General features: G+C 38.9%; 1 protein-coding gene across 1 annotated transcript in view; it reads left to right on the top strand.

Moving 5' to 3' along the window:
• The window catches only part of LOC134746521 (uncharacterized), a 699,755-nt gene that overhangs the window by 67,929 nt on the left and 612,611 nt on the right, over positions 1-19,215 (top strand). The gene's annotated exons all lie outside the window — the stretch shown is intronic.

Here is a 19,215-nt window from a genome sequence, read left to right as displayed (position 1 = left end):
ATTTAAGTTAACCTCATAATTGTTATATATAGCATATTATACCATAGACCATACTTAGCATACAATCTATTAGAATGTAGATTAGGCTAAGTCTGTAAATAGTCTTTGTAATCTTTCTTGAAATAAACAGTTTAAATTTTAAATTTTTTTTTTTTACCTGCTAGGGAAGAGTTAGAAAATATCGATAAAAAGGTCTGCCATTTTACGTGGTTGACAAGGAGTGAACAGGTTTTTAAGGGTCCAGCAACCCCAGGTAGCAAAATGACGTCAGCGACGTCTTAATGACGGCATTATTACGTCATAATGACGTCGCTGACGTCATTATGACGTATAAATGCTACTGGGGACGCGTATGTAACACCCCTGACGTAAAAAGTCAGGAAACCGATGGTTTCTAATCACACATTACCTTACCAGCGGGCTAAGCACGGTCGCATTCTTATCGCCTGTCACCATGCCTGTCACGTTCTAATAAGTATGTAAGTGCGAAAGTGACAGGCATAAAAAATGCAACCATGCTGCCACCGCTGAGCTAAGGGCTGTCCACCTGCTAAGGGGTTACAGGTATCGATGTATTGAACGTAACGTTTACATTGTCACTGTGTGGTTACAGTCAATATACGTTGTTTCTACGCAGTTAACAGATCGTCAGAAGCTCTTATTCACTTAATAATAAAGCTGAGCTCTGATAATTTTGATTACTACGCCCACTTAGCAACCTCTGCTGCAGACTGAAGAAGTCTCAAATTTAGTATTTGAGCTCGGTACTAAGGGCTAACGTCGTCGCGAATGTGTGGCGATATGTCAGCATTGTTTATTTACAGGTGGGGGGAGATTCGTAATATTTCGCATGGGCTCTTGAGACGGCGCATACTTATAAAAATTGCTTGATTTGAAAGTTTAAAGAGCTTGATGTTGTCGTATCTATATCGGGATTATTGGTTCATTTGACTGAAAATAGTATAAGCCGTAATGATATTGTATAATTTTACTTTTAAAAGTAAAAATAAATAAAAATAAAAATAGCCTTTTAAAAGTAACTTCAACTAAAACTACCTAAAAGTTATTTGAGTAATAGATTGTATTTCCACTATTGTATCGCTAACCTAATGTTAATCTATGTTTAGTACAATAAAATTAGTGCTAAAAGTTTTGGTCAGTTTTATTTTCTGGCATTTTTGTAAGTATTAAAAGAGCACTGCAGCGTTACGTAAGCGACATTATAAGGGGATGCTCTTTTTGTTCGATGCTTAAAATTCCGGATACGTCATTACCAAACATAAATGAAGCTGGGCGGGACATGTTGCCAGACAGAGTGATGGCAGGTGGGCCAAAATGTTAAACGAATGGTGGCCGCTTTCAGATAAAAGGAATGCCTGGCGTCCTTTGGCTCGTTGGGTAGACGACATGCGGAAGACTGCGGGGTCTGCGGGTCACTTCTGGATGAGATTGGCACAGGACCAGGATAAGTGGCGTACTCGAAGAGAGGCCTATGCTCAGCAGTGGACGATAGAAGGCTGATATGATGATGATGATGATGATGCTTAAAATTCCGATAAATAGTCATTCTAAGAATGTAAAGAGTAGACTACAGTTTTTTTCTGTATTGAATCTTATCTTTGAAAATTGGCTTAATAATTATGTGGCATTTTATCAGTTAGGGGCTGAAAAGTTTTGACGCTTCGGAACACACAACCAAAACACACACACTGTGCACAGTGTGAACTGAGCACTGTGTAAGTGGGTACACTGAAAAAAAAAACATTCTTCCTAAAGTATTGCCGAATTTGGTCAAAAACGCCAAGTCTCAAGAAATAGTTTTACACAAGTCTTTGCATTAGTGCCGGTAGGGAGTAATGAGGCTGCATATAAGTGGCTTCCGGTTTTACGCGCCCAATGCTACCTATTACTTTGATGTTGTTAGGGGCGGGAAAAGTCGATAGTTTTAGTCGACATTGACTTGTACAGCTACCACAAGTTTGGCACTGACATAAACGCTAGCGTGAACGTAACGTACTTTCTATGCATCTCGCTCGTAGTGGCATATAAGGACGAGTGAGATGTATAGAAAGATATGTCAGTGTTGACACTGTCAGTGACTCGTGGTACGGGTACTGTTCGTCTGACATCGTCCGCATTTTGGTACGAGTAAGAAGATTGTACCATTTATGGTACAGTCTTCTTCCTACAAAACAACTTTACTGCTTTGTTTCACAAACATATTATTTATAATATGTTGGTGAAACAACACTTTACTGCTTTACTGCTTTGTTTCACAAACATATTATTTATAATATGTTTGTTTAATAAATAATATGTTTGTGAAACAATAAAGCAGTAAAGTTGTTTTGTCGCTATTTGTGCAATCTTGAGTTCCAGTCAAGAGAAAGATGCTAAAATATAATCAACATAACTCACCACTCACTGTCACTGTGTGCCACACAGTGTGTGGGTATCTCACTATGCTCTTGGTTCTATTTTAGAATCTCTCTCTTTTTACATCGTTACCCTCTGGGGGATCTGGGGGCCTAGCTAAAATGACAATCGCTTATACACTACGCAACGAAACGCTATCTGGAAGGAATCTTACTCTTGTGGAAGAGTGATAAAGAGACCGTCATCTTGGCTAATCCCCCTGGCCCTTCCACAGTCATTGTTAGCCCTTAGTACCGAGCTCAAATACTAAATTTGAGACTTCTTCAGTCTGCAGCAGAGGTTGCTAAGTGGGCGTAGTAATCAAAATTATCAGAGCTCAGCTTTATTATTAAGTGAATAAGAGCTTCTGACGATCTGTTAACTGCGTAGAAACAACGTATATTGACTGTAACCACACAGTGACAATGTAAACGTTACGTTCAATACATCGATACCTGTAACCCCTTAGCAGGTGGACAGCCCTTAGCTCAGCGGTGGCAGCATGGTTGCATTTTTTATGCCTGTCACTTTCGCACTTACATACTTATTAGAACGTGACAGGCATGGTGACAGGCGATAAGAATGCGACCGTGCTTAGCCCGCTGGTAAGGTAATGTGTGATTAGAAACCATCGGTTTCCTGACTTTTTACGTCAGGGGTGTTACATACGCGTCCCCAGTAGCATTTATACGTCATAATGACGTCAGCGACGTCATTATGACGTAATAATGCCGTCATTATGACGTATAAATGCTACTGGGGACGCGTATGTAACACCGATGGTTTCTAATCACACATTACCTTACCAGCGGGCTAAGCACGGTCGCATTCTTATCGCCTGTCACCATGCCTGTCACGTTCTAATAAGTATGTAAGTGCGAAAGTGACAGGCATAAAAAATGCAACCATGCTGCCACCGCTGAGCTAAGGGCTGTCCACCTGCTAAGGGGTTACAGGTATCGATGTATTGAACGTAACGTTTACATTGTCACTGTGTGGTTACAGTCAATATACGTTGTTTCTACGCAGTTAACAGATCGTCAGAAGCTCTTATTCACTTAATAATAAAGCTGAGCTCTGATAATTTTGATTACTACGCCCACTTAGCAACCTCTGCTGCAGACTGAAGAAGTCTCAAATTTAGTATTTGAGCTCGGTACTAAGGGCTAACAATGACTGTGGAAGGGCCAGGGGGATTAGCCAAGATGACGGTCTCTTTATCACTCTTCCACAAGAGTAAGATTCCTTCCAGATAGCGTTTCGTTGCGTAGTGTATAAGCGATTGTCATTTTAGCTAGGCCCCCAGATCCCCCAGAGGGTAACGATGTAAAAAGAGAGAGATTCTAAAATAGAACCAAGAGCATAGTGAGATACCCACACACTGTGTGGCACACAGTGACAGTGAGTGGTGAGTCATGTTGATTATATTTTAGCATCTTTCTCTTGACTGGAACTCAAGATTGCACAAATAGCGACAAAACAACTTTACTGCTTTATTGTTTCACAAACATATTATTTATAATATGTTTGTGAAACAAAGCAGTAAAGCAGTAAAGTGTTGTTTCACCAACATATTATAAATAATATGTTTGTGAAACAAAGCAGTAAAGTTGTTTTGTAGGAAGAAGACTGTACCATAAATGGTACAATCTTCTTACTCGTACCAAAATGCGGACGATGTCAGACGAACAGTACCCGTACCACGAGTCACTGACAGTGTCAACACTGACATATCTTTCTATACATCTCACTCGTCCTTATATGCCACTACGAGCGAGATGCATAGAAAGTACGTTACGTTCACGCTAGCGTTTATGTCAGTGCCAAACTTGTGGTAGCTGTACAAGTCAATGTCGACTAAAACTATCGACTTTTCCCGCCCCTAACAACATCAAAGTAATAGGTAGCATTGGGCGCGTAAAGCCGGAAGCCACTTATATGCAGCCTCATTACTCCCTACCGGCACTAATGCAAAGACTTGTGTAAAACTATTTCTTGAGACTTGGCGTTTTTGACCAAATTCGGCAAAACTTTAGGAAGAATGTTTTTTTTTTCAGTGTACCCACTTACACAGTGCTCAGTGCACACTGTGCACAGTGTGTGTGTGTTTTGGTTGTGTGTTCCGAAGCGTCAAAACTTTTCAGCCCCTAACTGATAAAATGCCACATAATTATTAAGCCAATTTTCAAAGATAAGATTCAATACAGAAAAAAACTGTAGTCTACTCTTTACATTCTTAGAATGACTATTTATCGGAATTTTAAGCATCATCATCATCATCATCATATCAGCCTTCTATCGTCCACTGCTGAGCATAGGCCTCTCTTCGAGTACGCCACTTATCCTGGTCCTGTGCCAATCTCATCCAGAAGTGACCCGCAGACCCCGCAGTCTTCCACATGTCGTCTACCCAACGAGCCAAAGGACGCCAGGCATTCCTTTTATCTGAAAGCGGCCACCATTCGTTTAACATTTTGGCCCACCTGCCATCACTCTGTCTGGCAACATGTCCCGCCCAGCTCCATTTATGTTTGGTAATGACGTATCCGGAATTTTAAGCATCGAACAAAAAGAGCATCCCCTTATAATGTCGCTTACGTAACGCTGCAGTGCTCTTTTAATACTTACAAAAATGCCAGAAAATAAAACTGACCAAAACTTTTAGCACTAATTTTATTGTACTAAACATAGATTAACATTAGGTTAGCGATACAATAGTGGAAATACAATCTATTACTCAAATAACTTTTAGGTAGTTTTAGTTGAAGTTACTTTTAAAAGGCTATTTTTATTTTTATTTATTTTTACTTTTAAAAGTAAAATTATACAATATCATTACGGCTTATACTATTTTCAGTCAAATGAACCAACAATCCCGATATAGATACGACAACATCAAGCTCTTTAAACTTTCAAATCAAGCAATTTTTAAAAGTATGCGCCGTCTCAAGAGCCCATGCGAAATATTACGAATCTCCCCCCACCTGTAAATAAACAATGCTGACATATCGCCACACATTCGCGACGACCGGGACAAATGCGTAGACAATTCGCGCTATCAGATGTCCTTGGAAGAGCGTAAATCATGCGGCCCCTAGCGCGCGCGGGCGGAGTGCGGGCGGTGATTGGTGGAGAGGCAGGCAATAGGGTGACCATTTATCTCAATTCTGGACATGACATGCGGCGTTTTATTTGAGAGCGATTATGATATTTGATGTCGCTAATTTAACAGAATGTTGCTGTCAGAGTGATGAGTAAGCGCTTTAGTCCATTATGATAAAATGGCAAGTTGGCTGCTTAGGCAAAATAATTAATATAGCTATATATTTTTTTAAATATATAATCTTAGTTTAAAAGATTACTGTTGTAGATTGTCTAAATTTACAAATGTTTAATTACAAACCGTTGCAGTTGCAAAATTTTAATATAAAAGAAGGCCTATTTGAATTACTTACAAGATTTAATCTTAAAGATGTCATTGTTTGAAATAGATTTTTGTATGTATATTAGAGCTACGGAGATAAATTACACTCATTTAGTAAAATTAAAGGCCTGCTGCAAAATCCCAAATAAAACAGAATCTAAGAATAAATCAAAATCTCAGCACTCCATTCTCCATAGTACTTACTTACAAAACATTTACAGTAACATCATGTAGTGCCTAAAAATATATAGAAACATTTCAGAATACGATTGTCAGTTCTTAAGTTTACCATTACACTTAAAGAGCGTATTCCCATCTTAAAGGCCGGCAACGCACTTACAACCCCCCTGGTGTTGCGGGTGTCCATGGGCGGCGGTAATCGCTTACCATCAGGTGACCCGTCTGCTCGTTTGCCTCCTATTTCATAAAAAAAAATTATATTTTGAATGAAATATTACATAATTATCTAGGGTACATTATTATTTTTGGGTCAAAATTTATTTTATTAAGTATATTTGAATTTGAATTATAAATTATACAGAATCCTTCTTCCTCGCGTTATCCCAGCATTTTACCACGGCTCCTGGGAGCCTGGGGTCTGCTTGACAACTAATCCTAAGAATCGACGTAGGCACTAGTTTTTACGAAAGCGACTGCCATCTGACCTTTCAACCCAGAGGGGGAACTAGGCCTTGTTAGGATCAGTCCGGTTTCCTCACGATGTTTTCTTTCACCGAAAAGCGACTGGTAAATATCAAATGATATTTCGTACATAAGTTCCGAAAAACTCATTGGTACGAGCCGGGGTTTGAACCCGCGACCTCCGTATTGAAAGTCGCACGCTCTTACCGCTAGGCCACCAGCGCTGAATTTGAATTATACAGAATAATTTAAATATAATTTTATATTTTCAATTGAAAGAAGAATTCAAAGTAACATTCTATAACATACAATCTATAATTAATTTATTGTTAAGTCTAAAGTACATAAATAAATACCTAATTTACACTAGTTACAATAAAGTATAATAAAGATAATATTGATAAGATTAGTATAATAAAGATAACGTATAAACAAAGATGAATAACCATTTCCAGTTCCGTATAAGTATTGCACATTTCTATCCGGAACGTTTTTTCCGGGCACAAAGAAACGCGGGCCATTTCTCAGCAAATTGGCTGTCTGTGTGATCGAACGCTAATGGCGTGTCGCAGGAATAGTAGGGCGACTGGTTGTGCGATTTGTTTGGATGCTTATGTTTTATATGAATTGGGCTGGTGAGATGATGAATGGTAGAAATCGACATGTGTTTTACTCGTGGTTACGATGCTGGCGTGACAATAGAATCTCGAGCGGTCTAGATAGCCTAAGACACTATCAGTAAGAGTGACATTAATAAGAGGGCTGCAGGTACGTTGCCGGACTCTAAGATGGGAGTAAGCTCTTTTCTTGAAGGTTTGAAGGTCGTACAGCTCATTCCACAGTTACTCTTACACAGGTTGGCTACTGAAATTGCTATCGTTACGAACACTCATTTCAAAATCCCACTGTTCGACTTGTTGTGTGCGTGACATTCAACTATTGTCGACACATATATTGTCCACGCTAATTCCTTCTAATATAAATGCGAATGTTACTTTGTATGTCTATCTGTTACCTCTTCGCGCTTAAACTTATAATTCATAAACCTTTTTGCAATCATCATACATAAATGCGAATCCTACACCAAGTCAGATGACGCAACGGAACCACGCTGTTATGTCGTCGACCAAGGGCCCATTTCTCGAACGATTTTAGTCTAATATTATTAGTGTGTTGTCATGGCAACCCATACGATTTGACAGTTCGTGGACTAATAATATTACTCTAATACCGTTCGAGAAATGGGCCCCAAATCTAATGTTTAATGTGTGTGTGTTCATTTGTCTTTGGTTTCTATTTGTAGTTTTTTTGTTTCCTTGTATTCTTATTTTGTAGTTTCATAGTGCCTTGGTTTTTACTGTTATGCTGTGTCATTTAATTGAGTAATACCCGGACCCGGGTATATCCTTAAACTACGTCCAAAAGAGAGGTATGGGCACTGTGAATGACATCTCGCTTTGTGTGGTAGGGCACAGGACAGCGGATGTCATTCCAGATCTAGAGCAGAGCACAACTGGGGAGGTACCTCCACCTTACAGAAAACCGCAGCCAAATAACACTAGACCCTACTAATAGTGTTGTGTTCCTGCCGGTGAGTAAGGTTGCCAGAGCTCGAGGGAGAGGAGTGTTAGGGTCGGCAACGCGCATGTAACTCCTCTGGAGTTGCAGGCGTACATAGGCTACGGAGACTGCTTAACATCAGGCGGGCCGTATGCTTGTTTGCTACCGACGTAGTATAAAATATATATATATATATATATATATATATATAAAATGAAAATGAAAAATGATTTATTTGTGTATCAAAAATGCAGCTTATTACATAGTAGAAATACATTTTTAGGAGTATTCTATTGTTAGACAGCCTAGGAATAGTGTCCTGAGCCCTAAACTAGGTAAACCTGTCTTATAGGGATCAGGGAATAAACCACCGCCAGTTCTAGCAATGCAGCAAAGGTTGGTTGTGTACACAAGTTAAAAACCGATACAGATTGGTCAGATCGCTGTTACGTATACAATTTTTAAAGTTTAGCAAGGATGATAGAAATATGACATTATCAACTATAGTATATTCATCTGTATTATAAAGTAAATAAATAAGGTCTACGGATGTTGTTAGTATGTCGATTTGTCACGTAATCCTTTGTGACCTTAACACTTCACTAACGAGCGGTTAATCTCTATCATTCGTCAGTTAATCCTTGATCGATTGATCTTACCGAATCTACCGACTGCGCCAATAGGGAGCGTGCATAAACTGTAGGGGGCAGCACAGGAGACGTCAGATTTTTGGCGCGAGGCGTAAATGTGTAGTTTATGCTTCCAAAGTAGCCCACAAGATGGCAGCACTTGCTTTGGCGTGAAGTGTCAATGTACATGATGTTTATGGTTGCGATTCAGGCCACAAGATGGAAGATCCTCCAACGCGCATGGTTCCTATATAAACATACAAACGTAAAGCAAAAATTTGTTACTTTATTTGCGTTAACGTAAAGCAAACATTTGTTACAAATATTGTTTACTTTGTACCTACATATTTACATAGATGTTAGCTTATAAAGCGACCCGTTGTCATTGCAGTTCAGTGTAGTCATAGAGTAACTTATACTAGAGCGGTACTGTCATAGTAAATTTTGTAACCCCAGTAAATTCACTGCCATCTGTCGACACACTTTAAAACTAAAAATAAATATTTATAAAAATACGATAAAATGTATTTAAATATGGATAAATGATTTTTTTATTTGCATTAATTATTTTTATATGATTTTGACCCATGTTCTTTCACTGGTATGCGTTAAAATTATAAATAACAAACGAAACAGTCAACGCCCTCTATACGAGTGTAGGCCAAAACTAGTGGCGCCATCTGATCGAGAATCAAATTTTCGTGATTTTCGAGGCACGTTTTTTTCTTAGACTGTATCCATCTATTACGGAGTTATATCTATCTTTGGTGTAGTAAATCAACGTAAGGGAATTAGATTTCAAAAATGTTTTTTCATTGTTTAGTATTATTGGAAAATGATGTGTATAATTTAATCGTATACTTGTATCTATCTATCTATCTATCTATCTATATATATTTATATATTTCGTGGATCTCTGAAACGGCTCTAACGATTTCGATGAAATTTGCTATATGGGGGTTTTCGGGGGCGAAAAATCGATCTCTTTATCTCTTATTATCTCTGGGAAAACATGCATTTTTGAGTCTTTATATGTTTTTCGAGAAAAGCTATGTCTCCCAGATATTAAATTTTATGTAAGGTGTATTAAGAACCGATTCTCTCCTAACCTTTTTCAGTTTAAAAATGAGATTAAATTTAAAAATAATTAATTTTAACACCATATACTAGCTTCTGCGCGCGACTTTGTCTGCGTGGAATGATAATTTCCGTAATAAAAACTATCTTTTATCCTTCCCCGGGACAAAATCCATGTTCAGCAAGGCGATAGCAAGGAACTTTTCCTAACTTAATACAAGATTGCTCCAAGTAGTGATATCAAATTATTCTAGCTATGTTTTTCTTATTAGAGCTGCAACAGCATCCGAGTCGATATTAATGAAGTTTGCGACACTTGGGCTCGCGTTAATGAGTCCACAGTACACAGAATAGCAATAGTAATAGAGAGATAAATTAGCAATGTTTTTCCGATACTAACAAAGAGAGTGTATAAGGGAGAGGTAGAAACGGGAGTTGGAAGGGGCAGACCTCGGCGGACTTTCTCTGATCAGATCGGGGAAATCCTGAAGAAAGGCCAGGTCAAGAGCACCCTAAACCGGCGAGCGTGTATGAGGAATGTTATGAAAGTGAAGGAAGCGCAAGAGGTATATCAGGATTGTAGCAAGTGAAAATCCGTGGTCTCTGCCTACCCCTCCGGGAAATAGGCGTGATTATATGTATGTATTTTCCGATTATGGTACGAAACTGCGACAGCAGTCCCGAGTCGATATAAACTAAATTTGCGACACTTGGGCTCGCGTTGATGAGGATTGAGGAGTCCGCAGTACATAGAGTTGTAGCAGTACTACAGTGACTAATTAGCGGTATTAAATTTGGTCGTTGCTACTGATATGCAAATTGTAGAAAAAATAAACGTTTCTTGAAAACGTTTTAAGACTATAAAATTTTCTTTCCATATGAAAAAATTGAAAAGTTACCGAGATATTTCCATGTGAAATATTCCGATTATTGAAACTTTCTGAACGGTGTATCAGCCGTTCCATTATGAGTGAGGATCGTGGGCTTTCTTTGAAGTTTTTATATTATATTCGATAGGTACTGAAAAGAACATGTGTTATTGAATAGGTATTATCATGCAGAGACCAGCCTCTAAAACGTTTCTCATCTTTGTATTTGTCATAATCTTTTAATAAAAAGGGAGGCTGGAATTCAGCGACTATTGTGCGGTAAAAAATGTTCTAATCACTGCCTTCCCTTTTCTTGTCTCGTATTATAAATTAGAAATTACTAGCGACCCGCCCCGGCTCGCAAAGGTTACAAAACACCTTACCAAATTACACACATTAACCTTCCTCTAGAATCACTCTATTGATAGGTGGAAACTGCATTAAAATCCGTTCAGTAGTGTGAGTTTATCGTGAATACATTCGTACATACGCACAATCAGACAGACGCGGCGGGTGACTTTGTTTAATAAGGTGTAGTGAAATTCTATCCTAGCCAACAAGTAACTACCTACTGATTAACACAACACTAGTATATATAACTTACTATGACAATCGGTCTGGCCTAGTGGGTAGTGACCCTGCCTGTGAAACCGATGGTCCTGGGTTCGAATCTCGTTAAGGGCATTTATTTGTGTGATGAGCACAGATATTTGTTCCTGAGTCATGGGTGTTTTCTATTTGTATATAAGTATGTAAGTATGTATTTATCTAAGATATAACTATTTATATCATCACCTAGCACCCATAGTACAAGTTTTGCTTAGTTTGGGGCTAGGTTGATCTGTGTAAAATGTCCCCTAATCCATACTATCCATATTAATATTATAAATGTGAAAGTCTGTCTGTCTGTCTGTGTGTTCCCTCTTCACGCTTAAACCGCTGAACCGATTTAGATGAAATTTGGCATATAGATAGGTTGAGTCCCTGAGAAGGACATAGGATAGTTTTTATCCCGAAAATCATCCCTTAAGAATGTAAAAAGCGGGGTGGAATTGAGATAATTAACGAAGTGCCTGCTAATTTGTGTGCATAATATGCTCAAATTTAGATTGCTATGAGATTTTCTCCAGGCGCTATTCTTACTCTAGCTGCGGTTACTAAGTCCACGCAGACGAAGTCGCGGGCAAAAGCTAGTATTTATTAATTATTTACTGTGACATTCCATCATACTGATCCTAATCTACCCAATATAAAAAACTTCGAAGATACGACGCTGTAAATGTTTTTATTGCGTTTATTGGCTTACTCGAATTTAGCTTCGTCCAAAGATAACTGCCGGTTTATAGAGGGCTATAAACTGTATAAGCCTACGAAGGGGCTTAAGAGGAAAGGAAGCGACTGCTTCTCCATACTAACGTAGTCCCCATTTTCTTCTCTGGATTTCATGATTTTGGTTTGATTTTGTTCGTTTTGAAGGTTCCGTACCCAAAGGGTAAAAACGGAATCCTATTACTAAGACTCCACTGTCCGCCTGTCTGTCCGTCCGTCTGTCTGTCAACAGGCTCTATCTCATGAACCGTGATAGCTAGACAGTTGAAATTTTCACAGATTTTTGTTGCCGCTATAACAACAAATACTAAATGATACTAAACAACAACAGACATGCAGAGTTGCTGTAACATTTGTAATGTTAATAGGATGGCAAAAAAAAACATGTAAAAACTCGTAAATAAGATAAAACAAAACTGAATTCTAAATTTTATTACCAAGTAAACTTATGGAAGGCAAAACCATTGGGAAGCTTAATGGCGGGAAACCGGTATAAACCGATATAAACCGGTATTTAAGCCGGTACGAACTCTGCAGTATTTATGAAAAGTCATTAGCTGGCATCATTCACACGGATTATTTCAATGATTCCGGGAAAAAGCGCTAATTCATTCCACGGAAATTGTGGACAAGTTTAAAGAGAAAAGCGATTTGAAATTAATCTAAAAGATTGACTTTTGTGTTTGTGTATTCTTGTGAAATAAGTATACAATACAATACAATCATTTATTAATACAATTACAATTTTACACGTCATAGTAATAACATTACAATATTTTGTAAAAGATTGATAATACTGAACGCAATAGGACAAGTAATTTCTCAGCTATCTATTAACTTTAAGGTTAGGATCTCGACGACTCAAATAAAACTTAAATTCTTAGTGAACTGATTATAATTGGGTAAACAAGTTTGGGAACAAATCAAATTATTTTATTAAATATTTTGATTTGTGTTTTTTAAGTAGTCACACTACTATATATAAATTAAAAACTGTAATAGATGTCATATATTAAAGAAAAAGTGACGAAGCCCTCCAGTGGTGAAGGCCGGATTCGAACCGACCACTGGAGGGCTTCGTCACTTTTTCTTTAATATATGACATCTATTACAGTTTATAATTGGGTAGTTGACAATTTTTAGAGTTCCGTACCCAAAGGGTAAAAATGGGACCCTATTACTAAGACTCCGCTGTCTGTCTGTCTGTCTGTCACCAGGCTGTATCTCACGAACCGTGTTAGCTAGACAGTTGAAATTTTCACAGATGATGTATTTCTGTTGCCGCTGTAACAACCAAAACTAAAAACAGAATAAAATAAATATTTAAGTGGGGCTCCCATACAACAAACGTTATTTTTTTGCCGTTTTTTGCGTAATGGTACGGAACCCTTCGTGCGCGAGCCCGACTCGCACTTGGCAGGTTTTTTTAATGGTATCAGTCGATTCGGTTTGTTTTTAGAATCAAATGTCTGTATGGAACTGATTGATTCCTCCAGTAACCTCTAAATTGGGCCAGTGTAATCGTATTTTTCGCCCCAGAATGTGGCCGCCTCCGAAGGTATTTCTCGAGAGCTAAACGGTTTCCGAGCAACGTGTGATATTCCACTTTACCCTCGCAAACTCCTATCTATCTCTATATTAGTATCCATTTCAACCTAAATAAGTTGTGTTAAAGTTCAATTTAAGACCACAGTGAGATCTTACCAAACTCATGACTGTATTTTTACTAATCGCAACTTTAAGAGTAGTGTTTTAAGGTTCAATTTTATTTACAACTCAGATTAAGATAGGAGCTTGTTGAAGGTTTTATTTTGTATTATTTTATTGTAGCATCGAATTGTGGGATTGAAATTTGGACGGTAGATTGCCGCCGGCGAAATGACAACACTTTCAACTGTTTTTCCATTTTGATGATAAATTCTGTAGCGAATTTTTTCATGTTTATTACGGCTCTTTCGATGATATTACGATGGAAATAATTTAAATAAATTAACACTTACGCAGTTATCATGCTCCGCCCTTCGGAGCGGCGTCCGGTGCTGCGGTTTTTAATTTTGCACCGTAGAATCTTGATTTGTATGCAAAAGTCGCATGGTATAACATACCTACTTGCTCCGACTTTTCGTGCGGTGGTGTGAATCGACGACGGTGACAGAGATTTTGTTCATAAACGTGGTTTGTCGTGCACCGCAGCTCCGGACGGAGATACGGAGCAAGCCGCCGGTGGTGCGTCGTCGCCGCACACGAATTCGTCGCTCCGCACGCCGGAACGATGCGGCGGCAGTGTGTTTTGCAAAATAAATAAAACAAACTGTCACACAACTGTCATATAAAATTTAATTATTCTACATACCAAAAACTGGTTGGTAACAAAAGAAACTTACGAACATTAAAATTTAAATACACTTACGCTATTTCTTATATGCAATAGTATTAGTTAAAAGAGTGCAAAATAAAGATAAGATATACAGGTAACATAAGATGTTTCTTACAAGCGTTTTAGTAAGTTCCTTTTACATTATTAACGAGACATTTTAGCCTGCTGGGAGTCGTAAACGGTCCGTCCGTCTGTATATCCCAGTCATTTTTATACATTTTGAACCTTGTCTTGAAGGGTGTAAGAGCTAAAATTGTGTGTGTACGTTTTGACCCGTGCAACTAGTTAACTAAGAATGTTTTATGCCTGGGGATCGAATTACTGTGGACCGTGGTGGTACAAATGTGGTTAGTTTTTAAAAAATCGCACGCATTCTAACTTATGAAACTAATATTACCTAGTGTGGCTGTTTGAACTGTGTTAGAACTGTCATCTGCGGTAGTTTAGGACTGATACGACATTTAAACCAAGAAACCGGCCAAGTGCAAGTCGGGCTCGCGCACCGAGGGTTCCGTTCTTTTTAGTATTTGTCGTTATAGCGGCAACAGAAATACATCATCTGTGAAAATTTCAACTGTCTAGCTATGAGATACAGCCTGGTGACAGACAGACAGACAGACGGACAGACGGGCAGACAGATAGACGGACAGACGGTCAGACGGACAGACGGACAGCGGAGTCTTAGTTATAGGGTCCCGTTTTTACCCTTTGGGTACGGAATCCTAAAAAAGTGTAGGGTCAAGGAGGGAACAGTGGCTCGAAAAAAAAAAATAGCCGGGTACAGTGGCTCACTCAACCTAATTCCAATGAGAGAGGCTAGCTTCCCTACTAATACAGCAACATTCAGTTATCGAACAAATTCAATTGGACGAGCAACGGTTATTCTAACACATAAGGATGCTACAGTGTATAGCGATATTTAGGCGACTGAGCCACTGTATGCATTGAGCCACTGTTCCCGCCTTGACCCTACTCCCATCTTACAACCAGCAAGGCACTTGCATTTCAGGTATTTCAGGTGTCCATGGGCGTTGGCGATTGCTTTCCATCAAGCGACTCATCGGCTCGTTTGCCTATACGCCCGTAATGCTTCGGCATGCGGACGATTTTTAGGGTTCCGTACCCAAAGGGTAAAAACGGGACCCTATTACTAAGACTCCGCTGTCCATCTTTCCGTCTGTCCGTCCGTCTGTCCGTCCGTCTGTCCGTCTGTCGGTCTCTCACCAGGCTGTATCTCATGAACCGTGATAGCTAGACAGTTGAAATTTTCACAAATGATGTATTTCTGTTGCCGCTATAACAACAAATACTAAAACGCGTGCGTGAGTTCGACTCGCACTTGGCCGGTTTTTCGGTCTTACCCCTCATGAAAAATCCTTTCAATCTTACCCCAACGCACCTTAAGTTTAAATGTAAATTTAGAAAATATAATTGTTGTTTTTTGTCCAAGTTAAATGGAAACTGTTCAAATTTATTCAGGTTTAGGAAAAATTGGTCTCAATTCTTTTTAGGACAGTTGATTTTCGTGAGTGAGTAATCTTGTGATTCAGACTTTCCCTCACAACCTTTGTTCAAAATACACAAAAGAATCATTACGGATGAAAATCAAAAGTACAATTGAAAGAAATGTCAACTCGTTAGTCAGACTTGACAATGATCAATTGATGATTAAAACATTATAGAGTTAGCTTGTTCTTTAATAGCACAATCGAACTAGGACACAACTCGAAATCTCTAGAACAGTTCTGAAATTGTGTATGTGTATGTATTTTTTTTTAATGTAGGTTTTTTTCTCGTAGATTTTAATAAGCTTTAATGTTGCCCTAGACCATTTATTTTATTTATTTATAAATACGTTTACATGACATTACAATAAACCAATGAAACTATCACTACAGGAAACTATTTCAATTAAAATTTATTTATTTCGCTTGAACATACACAGTTGTTATGGTTACATGTCATTGGGATGTTATAGGTACATATAATTATATTCTCATAGTGCGTAGTTTCAGAGTAAAATGCGAATTTCTCCAGGATGATATACATTTTTAAGATGGCAGTGGTTTCTCTAGGTCTCCAAATATCAAGTGGTCATGGAAAAGGGGCCTTTATTTAACATGCATACCAAATTTCAGGGCTGTTCTAAAGATTTCGAGTTTTGTCATTGTTCGATTGTGGTTACAGATTTCGGACGCCAAACATTTAAGGATGACTCACGGTAGACCGGGCCGGGGCCGGGCCGGAGCTTCTAGCGCTTCTTTTTTTATGGAAAGCACCACGTGTTAACCGATCAGCCGTCATAGAAAACATGTCGGACGCCACGGCCCGGTCATCCTTAAGTCAGCACTAAAAACTTTTCATAAATAATATATTTGACAGAAACGTAAAATGTAATGTAAATGTAAATGTAAATGTAATAACACTGTTGGCTTGACCGGAAACATGGCTTCATGACTTTCCGGGTGACGCAGGTCCTCTCAGGACACGGGTGTTTCGGTCGATATCTGTGCAACAGATTGGGCCGAGAACCGACGGCAATATGCCACGAGTGTGGTGCTGCCGAAGACACGTCACAACATACTCAGGCTGTATGCCCAGCTTGGACAGAACAGCGGGCCACACTCGTGGCAGTAGTGGGGCGCGATCTCTCCCTGCCTGCCGTGGTGAAAACTATGGCAGACAGCGACAGATCATGGAAAGCGATGGTTTCTTTCTGCGAAGCCGTAATGGCAAGAAAAGAGACCGCGGAAAGAGAAAGGGAAGAAGACCCGGCCTACCATCCGATGCGCCGCAAGCGCGTAGGACGGAGGCGTTTGGCGTGCGTCCGTCGACTTCCCCCTTAACGGTACCCGTGGGCGGCAGGCTCGGGGACGTCTGCCGCCTACACGAGGGTCCCGGGGATGGTTAGTACGCCAAATAAGGGCGTACTCCAAGCTGAAGAGGAGTACTTCCTCCGAGGATGAGTCCGCAATTGACAGCGGCTGGCGGGATTTCGGAAGCGTGATCTCGGTCGTTCCCCGTGCCCCGCCTTATAGCCTCGAGGCGGCCAATAGAGGGGTTTTTAGTGGGTACACCTGGGGCCTCATTAGCCCACAACAGGGAGTCCCACATAACCATCCCGGCCCGTCCCCGCGCCGGGTGGTATGCGTAAAGCATTTTCCCCTCTTAAAAAAAAAAAAAAAGGTAGGGAACAGTTCGGGACTTAAAAGGAAATCTTTGAAGGGACTAGTTTGTTATTATTAAGTTTTTATATACTAAGTGTATACAGTTTAGGTTTACTAGGTTCGTTCCCAGGTAGCAAAATGACGTCAGCAACGTCATAATGACGGCATTATTACGTCATAATGACGTCACTGACGTCATAATGACGTATAAATGCTACTGGGGTTTTAAATAAGAAGGTTAAAGGCTACGACGCGCCCTTCAAAATATGACGTACGATGATACAGAGAACCTACTAATAGTCGTAACATGATTGTGTACTTTGAAATTTAATACTTAAGACCCATTTTGTTAAGGCGATAAGACTTCTATTGTGTAAGTACTACTATTAATTTATAATTAAGTGAATAATTAAAAATTGATTAATTTTGTCCTTCGCTGCCTGAAACACAGGAACTCCTAGTTCAGGCATTCGTAAACCACTTTCCTCTACTAACATGGGCGGCGGTAATCGCTTTCCATCAGGTGATCCGTCTGCTCGTTTGCCTCCTATTTCATAAAAAAAAAAAAAATAACAACTCTTAGTCTTTAAGATGAACCTCTGTACAATACTTTTTTCAATAAATTATTTGTATTTGTTTGTATTTGTAATTATACTCAAGTTTACCCTGTTATAACTAGTATTACCGGAGCCTTTTGAGTAAAGTCCGAAAACACTGTAAAATACATATGTATCTACAAAATCCCGACAATTTCTTTACAAAATTAACATTTCTTTCTTACAAAAAGCCGCTTGAAAAATTCATAATTTGCGTTTTTATTGCAAATTCGCGGTATCAGTCTTAATATTTACTTCAATCAAATTTTAAAGGTGTTTTTTTTTGTGCACTTGTATCATTGGAAAATGGTTCGTACACGCTTGTGTTAAGGATGTAAGTGGCTTCATTTCCTGTAGGGGTGTAGTGAATGTCCTCGAGAGACCACGGTATTGTTTTGTCTCTGCTATGAAATATTTATGAACCTCCAGAGAGTTATAGTTCGGTCAGAGAGAAATTCGAGAGGAATTATTTACTGAAAATATTGTCACAATTTTTATTTTATCAACTTTCGATTGAATTTCTATTTTACTAGTGGCTATGTAAGCTGTAGACCTTGCGGGCATATCAGAGTTAAATAAATCCGCCATTTTGAAAAACTGAATGAACAAAAAAAAAAAATTTATTCATCGAACCTGCTCACAAAATTTCACGAGAATCGGTTTAGAATCGGAACCTTTTTGGTCCAAGTTAAAACCTTCGCTAACGCGTGCTAAGTAAACTAGTAATTGGATCTAGGATTGTACCTATCGAGCGAGCCTTCTGTTGTAGTAAGAAGGCCACTTTCCCATCGTCTTTAAGACAACTGAGGACATGGCTCACTAACAACGAAAGGTTGACCGCGACAATGCAAAGATTTACAGATGTGAAAGTTGCGAAAAGTTTCCAACAAGTTCTCGGAAATGAAGGATACTAATTTAGTAATAGATTTTTTTTATTTCCATACAAAAATATGTTTCCAAAATTTACAACTTTGGAAACTTTCCGATGTCACAGAAGTACAAAGAGTAGAGAAATTGAGATGATAAGTAGTATTTAATTTTGTACGCAATATGGGTAAATGCCTGAAATAAAAGCTTTTTATTTTATTTTATTTAGTTATTTATTTCTGTCGCTCGCTCTCTGACTATAG

The sequence above is a fragment of the Cydia strobilella genome, chromosome 13, assembly GCF_947568885.1.
Source record: "Cydia strobilella chromosome 13, ilCydStro3.1, whole genome shotgun sequence".
In the NCBI taxonomy this organism is placed as follows: Eukaryota; Metazoa; Arthropoda; class Insecta; order Lepidoptera; family Tortricidae; genus Cydia; species Cydia strobilella.
Note: the sequence above shows the minus strand (reverse complement) of the source record. Positions and strands in the feature narration are given on the sequence as shown.